This window comes from Camellia sinensis, chromosome 5, assembly GCF_055761805.1.
Source record: "Camellia sinensis isolate YWXY chromosome 5, ASM5576180v1, whole genome shotgun sequence".
In the NCBI taxonomy this organism is placed as follows: Eukaryota; Viridiplantae; Streptophyta; class Magnoliopsida; order Ericales; family Theaceae; genus Camellia; species Camellia sinensis.
This window is the reverse complement of record NC_138965.1, coordinates 143,166,799-143,178,974: the sequence shown is the minus strand read 5'-3', so window position 1 is coordinate 143,178,974 and position 12,176 is coordinate 143,166,799.

Sequence of the window (12,176 nt, the reverse complement as noted above, 5' to 3'; positions counted from 1 at the left end):
CATTTCTCTTTCCAACTTCACGTACCCAGTTGAGCAATTCATCATTACTTTTGAATACCTACAAAGTCAAATAAATATTATTAAACATTTACATTTGTTGAGCAATTCGAAACTGTAATAACCCTCACCACTGCCTACCGATAAACCCTGTTTACCGTTAAACTGAATTGATAATGACTGATAACTGAACCGATTATGACTGATAATTGAACGGATTAAAGTACCGAACTGACAGACTGAAAATTGGAACCGAATTGACTGAGTATGCGTGTTAATTTGTATTCTATCTGTTTGATTGTTTATTTGATCTGTTCACGTTTTATGTTTAAACTGCTAATTGAAGGCCTTATCGGCGACCGAACCGGGAATTGATTGATGTTTTATGATCATCATAATTTATGTGATTTTATGGTGTAATTATCTGAAAACTGATTAGGTATGATTAAATTAGATTAAAATGAGTTAAATTGCAATAGTTGCCGTAATTACACAAATGCCACTCTAGTGGCCCACTACTTGGACCTTCTTGAGACTTGATTTCACTTAGGAGCAACATTTGATCAGCCTTTTCCTTGAGTTCCACCGAGTAGAGAGAGAGATGAGATCTTTAAGAGAGAATTGAGTTCATGTTTGTGAATTGGCTTGAGAGACTTGAAGGAAATTGAAGTGTATTTGCATATTTGAGCTCCCTCACTTCTAATTCTACATCTAAGGTAGATCATTCATCTTCTTAATTGTGTCTTTGAGTTGTTCTTGCATGATTCATGCTTCATTGTAGAACTAAGTCATGAATTGGTTCACTTCGTTGAATTAGAGTTCATGTCATACATGCATGCGTTCTTGGTTGAATTTGGAGTTGAGTTCATGGCAAAATCGTACATGCACGTCCATCATTAGGCTTAAGTCCATGTTTTCAACTTATTTTTGGAACAATTGGCTCATTAGAGCATCAAATTGAAGCTTTGAAATGGTTTGAAATCATGCATACCGTGTTTGAGGATTGTTCTTGAAAAGTGGTTTAAATTGAGTTTGAATTAAACACCCTTGGGCTTTGATTTCTTAAAATTGAGCTTTGAACCATGTCATTCTATATGTTTACAAGTGTTTTCTGGAAATTCAGCCCAAGAGGATCGGTTTTGAATGCTTTTGAACTTGGTTTTTGGCTTGGGAGTGCAATCTGGAATTCCCAGATTTTGCACTTCCGCTCGAGTGGGGGAAAGTGGCGCTCGAGCGTGGAATCCAAGCATCCAGTATCTCTGCACTATTTTACAGTCCGCTCGAGCGGAGGATTGGGCGCTCGAGCGGATTCATGTGTCTCAGGCTCGAGCGGGCGTCGAGCGTCCGTCGAGCGGAGATTTCACCCATCAAGTACTTTTACAGTACGCTCGAGCGGGAAAGTTTACGCTCGAGCGTGTACCATTGTTGCATGTCCACTTGAGCGGGTAAACCCGCACTCGAGCGGGACTCTGTTTTTTTGAATATTCTGAAACTGCTTTTTGAGTACATCTTTGCATCCTCATCCCATTCTAGGCATTCTTAGACCTAGTTTAAGACATCTTGTTGAGGATATAAATGTAGAGCACACCAAGGCAAATTAGGGATTAAATTATGATATTTCCCAACTGTGTAGCTTAGTGTGTGTTCGACTTGTGAACTGTGTAGGGTTGGCGACTGGGGAGACACGCTCTAGCATACTGTAGCCCAAAACTCTGTGAGTAACAATTGTGTAAAGATATGTTCAACTGAGAATGTTTTCTGACTGTTTAACGAAACTGTTTTCTGAAGTAATTATTGTTAATTATTGAATGTATGTCCTATATTCTGAAATGTATTGTGGCATCCTTAGCAACCGTTGTATACTGTTACTGCTACTGTTACAGAGATCTCTGTCGGTTCCCTCGTGGAACCACTACTGTTTACTGATTGATGGCCATCATTACTGTTCGGTCTTTAAGACCTACTGTTTACTGCTATGCTAATGGATGTACCACATATGACTGAATAACTGTTCTGACTGAAAGACTGAAGTATTGTTTAATGAACTGCTTTCGTTACTGTAAGGACATTTCATTCTAAACCTCTTTACGCATTATGTTATTCACTGGGCTTTAGCTCACTGCTCATATATATATGTAGGTGCTCAGCCACCAGACCGGAGCTAGGAGCGCGGGTTAGACTCCAGTTTTGTCAAGCCAGCCTTTGTGCCTCACTGCGAGGTTCCGAGTTGCCATGCTATGGCTTTGGGGTGTTTTGTTTTTCCCCCGTCGGTCTCCATACTGTTTGGATTACTGTATAGACTGTCAGCTACTAACTGTACTGTTATCAAGGGATTAGGTCCCTGTACTGTATAACTGTAAATTTCGTATAGACTGTACTGTTTGTACATGTGAATGCATGAAAAATCTTTTTGGCATACAGACTGTCACAGCTCAATGGACATTATTTATTTACTGTATTGGCTTCCGCCAGGCCCTGTACTCTGTTTTACTGTGTTACTGTTCTGCAGGCCTTCGGTAATCTCGAATTACTGGCTGGTTACGGTACTAAACCCATAGGGCCGGGTTTGGGTCGTGACAGAAACATAATCATTATAATTTCGTAGAGTGAACCTGTTCAATTATGAATTGAGTAGTGTAATCCAATACAAATTCCGCACAAACCTGACTTCCTTGAGTTGACACATATTCCTACATGTTTTGTATAACATTACAAATTTTTAATGGCATTATAAAGATTAATTTGCAATTCCAAGTTGTAAATTTGGTATGCAGTTTGCAAATTTGGAATATAAAATGGGAAAAAAAAATTTACTTCATTCGGAAGTAGTTGTCCGAATTCATTTTAAAATTTCGGAAGTTGAATGTTGTAAAAGTTAACTTATTTCGGACAACAACTTCCGAAATTAAATACTTTTTCGGATAACAACTTCCGAAATTAAATACTTTTTTCGGACAACAACTTCCGAAAATAAATACTTATTTCGGTAGTAGATTTCCAAACAAAATAATATTATTCGACTCTGGTTATCCGAACGACGCTGGAAAAAAAGAAGAAGAGAAACTCACATTTCCTTCGTTATGCTTCTCATAAACATTTATTTGCTGATTTTCAAAAGACAAATCCTCCATAACAATGATGAATGAGGAAGAAACTACGAATGAGGAAGGTTGATGCTTTCCCTTCTAGCTTAATGTATGATGAATGAGTGCATTGAGAAGCTACGAACTTGGAGCTTAATGGAAGAACTTACGAATGAGTGAATGAGTGCTTTCACTTCTAGCTCAATGGAAGAAGCCGAACTTGGAGCTTCAATGTGAAGTTTGGATGGATGTGTGCATTGAGACGTTTTGAATTGGGTAGATGTCTAAAATAGTAATTACACTTAGGGATAAAATTGTAATTGAAATAAATATCATTAAGTGTGTGTATAGAGGGGATTTGGTGTGTGTAGATAGAAGCTCCCATTTCAAATACATTTTTCAATACAACAACCAATTCAAAAATTTAACCCAACTTCCCAAACACAAAAATTAAAATAGCCAAAAAATCAAAAAAATAGCCACTTCCCAAACACCTACATTATCAACCAACAAAACCAACCAAACTATTTATTATAATTTTTTTCCTGTAAAAGAAGAAATTATTACGAGAAAATTAAGAAATTATGTGTATGTATATGTATATATATATATAAAGAAAGGAGAGAGAGAGAGAGAGAGAGAGAGAGAGAGAGAGAGAGAGAGAGAGAGAGATAGAAAGCATACCAACTGTGACAATGGCGGATGAGGCAACAAAGACAGTAATCACATTGGTTCTTCTTCTTCTTCTTTTTCTTGGTGGGTTTTGTTAGGATTTTTCGGAAGAGGGGTTTTTTTGGGGTGTAGGGGTGTGGAGTGTATGCATTTAATGGGTGGAATGTTTTCACAAGGATAATTTTGATATTATTTGGGGGAAAAAAAGAAATTTTGAGGGTTTCAAAATTTATAAGTAGGGGCCCAAAGAAATGAGGAGTCCAAAATAATTTATGGGGTTCTAATAGCACCACTCTTTATATTTCAATAATATCTTCAAATGAAAAGACCATTAAGGACAACACAGGAGTGTATTCTACTTATTCAAAAATTTCATATTTAAAAATATAAAATACTATTCACACACCATCATTACCTATAGAGTTTAGGGTTTAAACATATAAACACTGTATTTTTTTCATCATCTCCATCATTAACACACCGTACTCATGATATCATTCATTGTCAATTAACTCATTTCATTCACGTCTCCATTATACTTATTTTCCAAACTAAAAATATTATTGCCTTGGAAAATTTAAAGTTTAAGAATATTGAAATCAATTAATTTTGAAAATTTGCACACCATAGATAACACTGAGATGGTTGATTCCGATATAAACATTGAAAGGTTGAATTGAACATTGAAAATATTAGTTTATGACATAAGTTTTTGGTTTTTTGTTTATCTCGTTCGTATGTTGGGAAAATAAATTTGTTCATCATGAGTTCAAACAATCATACTTGAACTTTTGCACAATGTTCGATTATTTATATTTAAATAAAACAATTTTGTTCAAATTGTTAAGATTGGCTAAATATTAAATGTTCATACATAAAAAACTGAACATTTTAAATTAGCTCGGTTAAAATAAATTAAAATTTTATTCTTTATTCTGATATAAATTTTTGAATAAGATATAAATTAAAATAAATTAAAATTTTATTTTTTAAACAATTATGTTGTTCAACTCTGAATTCATGAACAAGATTTTCTTTTTTTGTTAATTTTTTTACAGAATTCTATACTCACCCAATGTAGCAATGTTGAAACTGATTATGTTGTAATCAAGGGTGAGAATGACAATCTGAAACGACGACAAGAGTTCAACACCGATGATGAAGATCAACACTAACAAAGATAGAAGCCGAATGAAACCCTTCATCAACGATCTAAAACGACGAGACAAGACATGATGAGATTTCAATACCGACGATAGAGATCAAATCTGGTGAAGATGGAGGCCAAATAAAAGCCTCTATTGGCGATGGAATTCAACAGCAACGATGAAAATTAACACCGATGAAAATAGTCTCTGTTTTGAAGATAGAGAGTTTTTGGTGTGTGTAGTGGCGAATATGGAGAGTTTTTAGTGTGTGTAGTGATATATATTGAAACAGACAAGTGGTGTGTTCCCATAGGTAGTAATGGAAAGTTAAAGTGTGAATTAAGATATTTTTAAACTCGAAAAATTATTTTATGTGTATACTAAATAATAATATGTACTGAGAGAATTAATGGTGTATAAATTAAATTACCCTTTTTGAAATGACAATTTACAGTCGCTAAAAGTTAATGAGTTACAAACACTTTTTTGCTGTGGTACACTTCTTGTTGCAATAAGCTGTATGTATATTTTTGGCACTATTAGTCAGGGCATTTTGTTATCACTAAAGCTTATAAGTGTCGTTTTGAATACACGTGACAATCTCGTCTCAAATACAGGGCAACGATGTTCATGCTGGTACTAAAAATGTTTGCCACGATTGTTTTTACTTCCACCACTTTACATTTGTCATGCTGACGTAAAATTTAAAAATTCTAATAGCAAAAATTATTTAGAGTTAATTATCTAAACGTCCTATTTATAAATGTTATGGTAGCTCATTTCCTATTTAAGATTTTTTAAACCAATAAGTCTTATTTAAAACTGAGAATATTATCAGTTTTTCCTAATTTTTAAAACTAAGAATATTTTCAATTTTACATAATAATATTCCAGATAATTGTTTCACTAACTGATAAAAAAAACAGAGCATGAGATTAAACGATTTTACCCTTCTACTTATTAGTTTGATTCAACTATCCAATAAAATCGAGAATATTATTAGTTTTTTCCAGTTTTAAAACTGTGAACATTATCAGTTTTTTCATTTTTAAAGTTTTTTATTTTTTTATTTTTTTTTTCAGTTTTGTACATCAATGTTCCATCATCATACTCCTTTATAGACACAAAATTTTTAGTTTTGCACAAAAAATAATTTAGTTTTTTCAATTTTTTTCAAAAAAAAAACATTTTGTGTGTTTGGTTTGAGTTTTTTGGATTAAGTTTTTTGTTTTTCGTATTTTTTTGTTTTTAGTGAATATTTTTAAAATTTTAAGCATTTTTTTTTTACTTTTTTAGATGTACCTTACTTAAATGTATCTAAAAAGTAAAAAAAAAAGAAATTGTGAAAAAATATTTTAAAAATTAATAAATACATAAAAATACGAAAAATATATTGAATTCTTTTTGCTTTTTTTTTATTTTTTGATATTTAGTAAATTTTTAAAAGATTTTTTTCACAAAAACTATATTTTTGTGTGTGTATTTATGTTAGATGTATCTAAAAAAATTTTAAAAAAATGCTTAAAATATTAAAAAAAAATTAATAAAAACAAAAAAAAACACGAAAAATAAGAAAGTAAAAAATTCTGAAAAATATTTTTGGAAAACCAAAAATAGCAAGCTGATTAGTTTTTTTTTTTTTTTTGCACATAAATTTTTTTAGTTTTTTCAATTTGAAAGTTGATATTTGAACGTTTTTAAAATCAAAATAAATGTCAAATTATTATGTTCCTTCATAGATAATCATAAATGATGGATAATCATTGTTTGAAAAGTAATTCCGACTATTAAAAATTTAATGAGACTTGAAGGTTTAAAAAATCTTAATTAAGACTTAATGAATTATAAATTAATAAATTAGAACTTGTGTGTAAATGTCCCTTATTTATCTTGCAAACTAGCCTAATATTTGTTAATAAATTTTGGTAATTGATAAATTTTTGTAGTGTGTAAGATATTAATTCCCAAAATTTTGGTAGTTATTCATTTCAAGAAATTAAAAGTTTGGACATAAACTACTGAATTAAAATCCAATTCGATACTTGATGTGCAAACAACAAATTTTTATTCACTAGTTAATATCCGAACAAACAAAATACTGTAAACTGACCATGTGTTTGATCAACAATCATAAGTGTTCGTCTCAATGTAACAGTAGTAATTTCGAATGCCATCTATGATAATTATGGTTGAGATTTGGACAAACAAGAGAATAAACCATTGAAAATAATAAGAGTTAGTGGAGAGTACAGAAAGATTAATCAAAATTGACCATTAAACAATGGGGTTTTCTTTGTCTTCTTCAAGAAGTTGGGAACCAAGGTTGTGAAAATCGGGATCCTACGTTGGATCGTTGGAGGTGTTTATAGGATCGGATCGTAGAATCGGATCGAGAATCGTAAGATCCTACCGAAAAAGACAAATTACATAATAATTTATTTTAAATAAATATTTCTTATAAAGTATACACAAAATGAGCCTATATTTTATTAAAAAGAAGTGAAAATATTGTGAAAAATATAATACTCCATGTAAAATGTACATATAATAATATACAATAGAAAACTCGATGGTAAAAATTTTGTATTTTAGCAAAAAAGAAGGTGAAGAAGAAGAAGAATTCTATAACAAAATAATTCACAATCTACAATAATGCATAAAAAGTGAAGAAAAAATATTTAATAAAGTTGGATATGAAAATAGATTAAGAACTCAAAAGAGTAGCTTAATCGAATGATAAGATTTGTCGTTAGCATCCCTGGTGAAGCGGATTCAAGTCACAAAAATAATCTCTCCAAAAATTGGGATAAAGTTGCAATCATCTTACCCTCGTTAGACTCCGCTAAAGCTAAGTTTGTTTTTCCGACTATTTAATTTTCTTAAATTACCGTAATATTTAAATGTTTGTTTCCTAGTTTGTTTTTCTTAGTCTATTTGATTCAATACGACTTAATTTTTATCATTTATTTTGACCACATAAATTGATATTTAGACAATAAACATAACATTTGCAATAAAATATGTCATACAATACAAAATAAGGCTTGTAAATTGGATCGGATAGGATCGGATTCGGATCGGGATTCCATGATCCTATAAGATCCCACTAACAGGATCGAAAGATCCTACCTATAAGGAGATTTTTACACGATCCGGATCGATTGTACTTAAATGGATCGTAAGATCGTAGGATCGTAAGATCCGGATCAGGATTCTGATAACCATGTTGGGAACCACTTATGCTGTGTTTGGTTAAGAGATTTGAGGAGAGATTTGGAAAGGGAAAGGGAAAGGGAAAAGTTTGGTGAAATGTGAATAAAATATACTTACATTTCACCTAGTTTCACACACTTTTTCTCTTTCTCTTTCTAAATTCCTCACTAAATCCTCCAACCAAACACAGTATTAGAGTATTATATTCCATTATCTTATATATATATATATATATATATATATATATCCTGAAGTGAGGAAAATGAAAGCATGTGTACAATCTTTGTAGCAAATCTATATGCCCCTTGTACAAGGGTGTGGTTCCATTTATGGTGGCTATATATATATATATATATATATGCATTACTTCAATAATTAAAGGGGGATTGCAAATCAGAAAACAATTTAAAATAATTGTAATTTTTATGAAGGTGGAATGCAAGTGGATTTTTATATGGCACAAGTAAAAATTGTGACATGAGACATAACTCTCACTTACATTTATAAAAATTCAATTATTTTGAGTTATTTTTAGGTTTTTGCAATTCCTCTAATAATTAAAATATACTATCAAGACTATTATAATGAATGATGATAATGATTCTCGAGTATTCAACAACATTGTAGTGATGAAATATGCATCAATAATGCAGATTTCCCCCCTCTTTTTGGTCAATGAGTAATCACTAAATACACATTTTCATTATTATTTATATATATATATATATATATAATGAAGCAATATTTTAACTTTTCAGGAGGAAAAAATTTATATTATGAGAAACAAAAACTCTATGGTCCCAGAATATAAAACCAGAAAATAAACAGAATATAATATCTATGGTTCATATTTGATGTTGTTGTTGTGGGTCCATATCTTCAGTAAATCTCTAGACCATTGATTTTGAATTTTGGGTATTTTCTGAATGTTTACTTCTGGAATTATAGTATTGCTCTATGAGAAAACGATGAACAATAAATAAATAAGTGTGAATAGAATGGTATATATATGCTAGTCTTTAACTACTGTTCAACTCTGGCTGCCTTTCATCAGCCCCTGTTTGGTCAAATGGATGGTTGAATTGCAACCCTCTCCCAATAGGTTAAAAACAACAATTTTTAATTTTGTTTTCTTTTCTTGGGTTAGTTACGCTTAGCAATCTCGCTGTCATCAAAATCTTATTTTAGTCGTATGTTTTAAATTATGACTACCAATCTTTTACATTATAAATCAGGTTATAATCCCAAATTTTCGTTGATTTAGTGTTAATAAAATTGACATAATAGATGGACTAAAATGAAATTTAAGTAAAAATAAAAAAGATTAAAATCAAATTTTAATTAAAGTACAACAATCCTAACAAGGCAAAAAGATGATTGGTTTTACATATATACTCTCAAAAATGTTATGTGTGACACACGTACCAATTTGTATTGTGTAAAGGTTAGGGGGACTTATGTATAAATTCTAATAAATAGATTTATTGTCTGATAAATCTTATGATAATTAATTACATTTTTCATCAAACATATTTAAAAAAAGGTTACTAATTGTTAATTTTCTGCGACAGTTTAAAAATTGTCACAAAAATGTCACTAATTATAAGTTTTACCGACAGTTTAAAAAAAGGGCAAATTACATATACACCCCTCCAGGTTTGGCAAAATTACAGATACCCCCTGAGGTTTGAGAAATTACGAATTCCCCCCTGAATGCTATATTTGCATAAGAAATTAGGGGGTAATTTGTTATGAAATATAAACCTCAGGGGGTAAATTGTTATGAAAATACAAACCTCAGGGGGCGGGATGTAATTTCCGAAACCTCAGGGGTATCTGTAATTTAACCAAACCTGGAGGGGTGTATATGTAATTTGCCCTTAAAAAAATCATCACAAAAAAAAAATCACTAATTTTTAACTTTCAACGATAATTTGAAAAACTTGTCATAGACAAACGTCACTAATTGTAAGTTTTAAAGACAATTTATAAAAACTGTGATAAAAAGAGTCATTAACCGTTAATTTTTAACGACATATGTAAAAAAACATCACAAAAAATTATTTTTAACTATGATTTTATTAGGTTTTATTTTCAATAAAACTTAACAGAAATTAAATTCAATTATTAAAACCTATTGATAGTTTACCTTAAAAATTGACCGGAATAACCACATCAATTCAAACCCGTCAATCCGTACAAGTCCGAATCCGCAAAACAATGTTAAATATGAGTAATCTAATAATCGGGTCCCGCATCTGAAGTCTTATTGGGTCTGTTTATGAAGTCTTGATGGGTCTCCAACTAGAATGGAAGTTTCGAACTTGAGGAAACTGCAATCATATATTTGTGACTTATCCACAGAAATGGATGTAACTTATGTATTTATTTTAAATTTATTTTATTGTAGAATTTTTATGATCGATTTTTATTTCGCAGCACGAATTTTGTAACGCCCTCAAAATAATAACATTAAACCCAACAAATAAGACAAGCGTTGATAGATAAACTAACCACCTTCTATCATTCATTAGAATTCCATTACATAAGTATTACATGTTAATCTCATAACAAAATGCCCTACGGGCTTACAGCTTTCCAAGTTAACACTTGGTTACAACAAAGAGGTCTAACTCGTTTACACATTAAGCCCTTGGCTTGAAATTACATGTAATACATCAAAAGTAAAACGACAAAACTATGCCCGCCACTAGCCTCCCAGCTATGTCCTTGGAGGTGGCATGCTTCCTGCACCTGAAAATGATGTTCCCATATAGGGTGAGCCACAGCCCAGTAGAAATACACTAAACCAACCATGGACAATGACTAAAACATTAGCAATTGATAGTTGGTCAACACTGATACAATCACATAAATTACATATTTATGTCAACGACTTACAAGTCCCATTTACTTTTCATTTTCCCTTTTTCAACAGATAAGCATGCTAGCTCAATCATCATTTCCACAGATATGTATAAAAACTATATCTCACATTCAGATAAGCATAAAAGCTATATCCACAATCTCAACAGATATGTATATCAACAGTATCCACAGATAAGCATACAAGCTGTATCCACATTCTACAACAGATATGTATATCAACAATATCCACAGATAAGCATACAAGCTGTATCCACACTTCACAAAGATAAGCATATGAGCTCTATCTTCACTTCTCTAGACAAGCATATGAGCTCTGTCTACGGAGTACATCCCCTATCTCCTCCAAATACCTATCCGGTTTAGAGGTACATCCCCTATCTTCCCCTAAACCGCGGAGTACATCCCCTATCTCCTCCTCTACACATAACGTATATAAACACATTGGTTCTATATACAATCACACAATACATACAATTAATGTATTCAATTAACCGTCAAGTTCCATGACACATTTCATTGATTAGTTTCAGTTTGCCTAATCAACATACATTGTCTACAACAATCACGACTATCCTCCACCGATAGCCCAAAGCAGTTATTTCTAAACAGAAAATAAATGCACAAATGGATATTCAATCAACATTTCATTTCCTCATTTCTCACCAATTAATTATCCCAATTAATTAAACAGTGTAATTAGGCCATTTTCCATAATTACCATTTCAACCCTTAGGTCCCATTTTCATCAATGATTCAACAATCATTCCATTTTTCTATGCCAAACATGCATCTAGGTTTATTATGAGTAAAACCCCAACTTTTGTAAAATTGCACAAAAGCCCCAAACTTTTACAAAATTACCAAACCAAGCCCAACATCTCAAAATACCAAAATTTAAAGACAAAACCCATAGAGAGGAGTAGGTTATCCCTACCTCGAAGTTTAAGCCAAAAAGGAGATGAAGACTCCAAGATCAACTTGCTCCAAATCCAAACTTTTTCAGATTAAATTGAAGCTCTCAACACCCTCTATCTTTTTAACAAAGGCCCTAGGCTAGATTCACACCCTAGGGAGATGAAATCTTAGAGAGAGTGCAAGTTTAGAGTGAGAGGGTGTCGGATTTAGGGTTTAATCAAAGAAAAGGACTGAAAAAGTGATGTTTTAGACGCTGCTG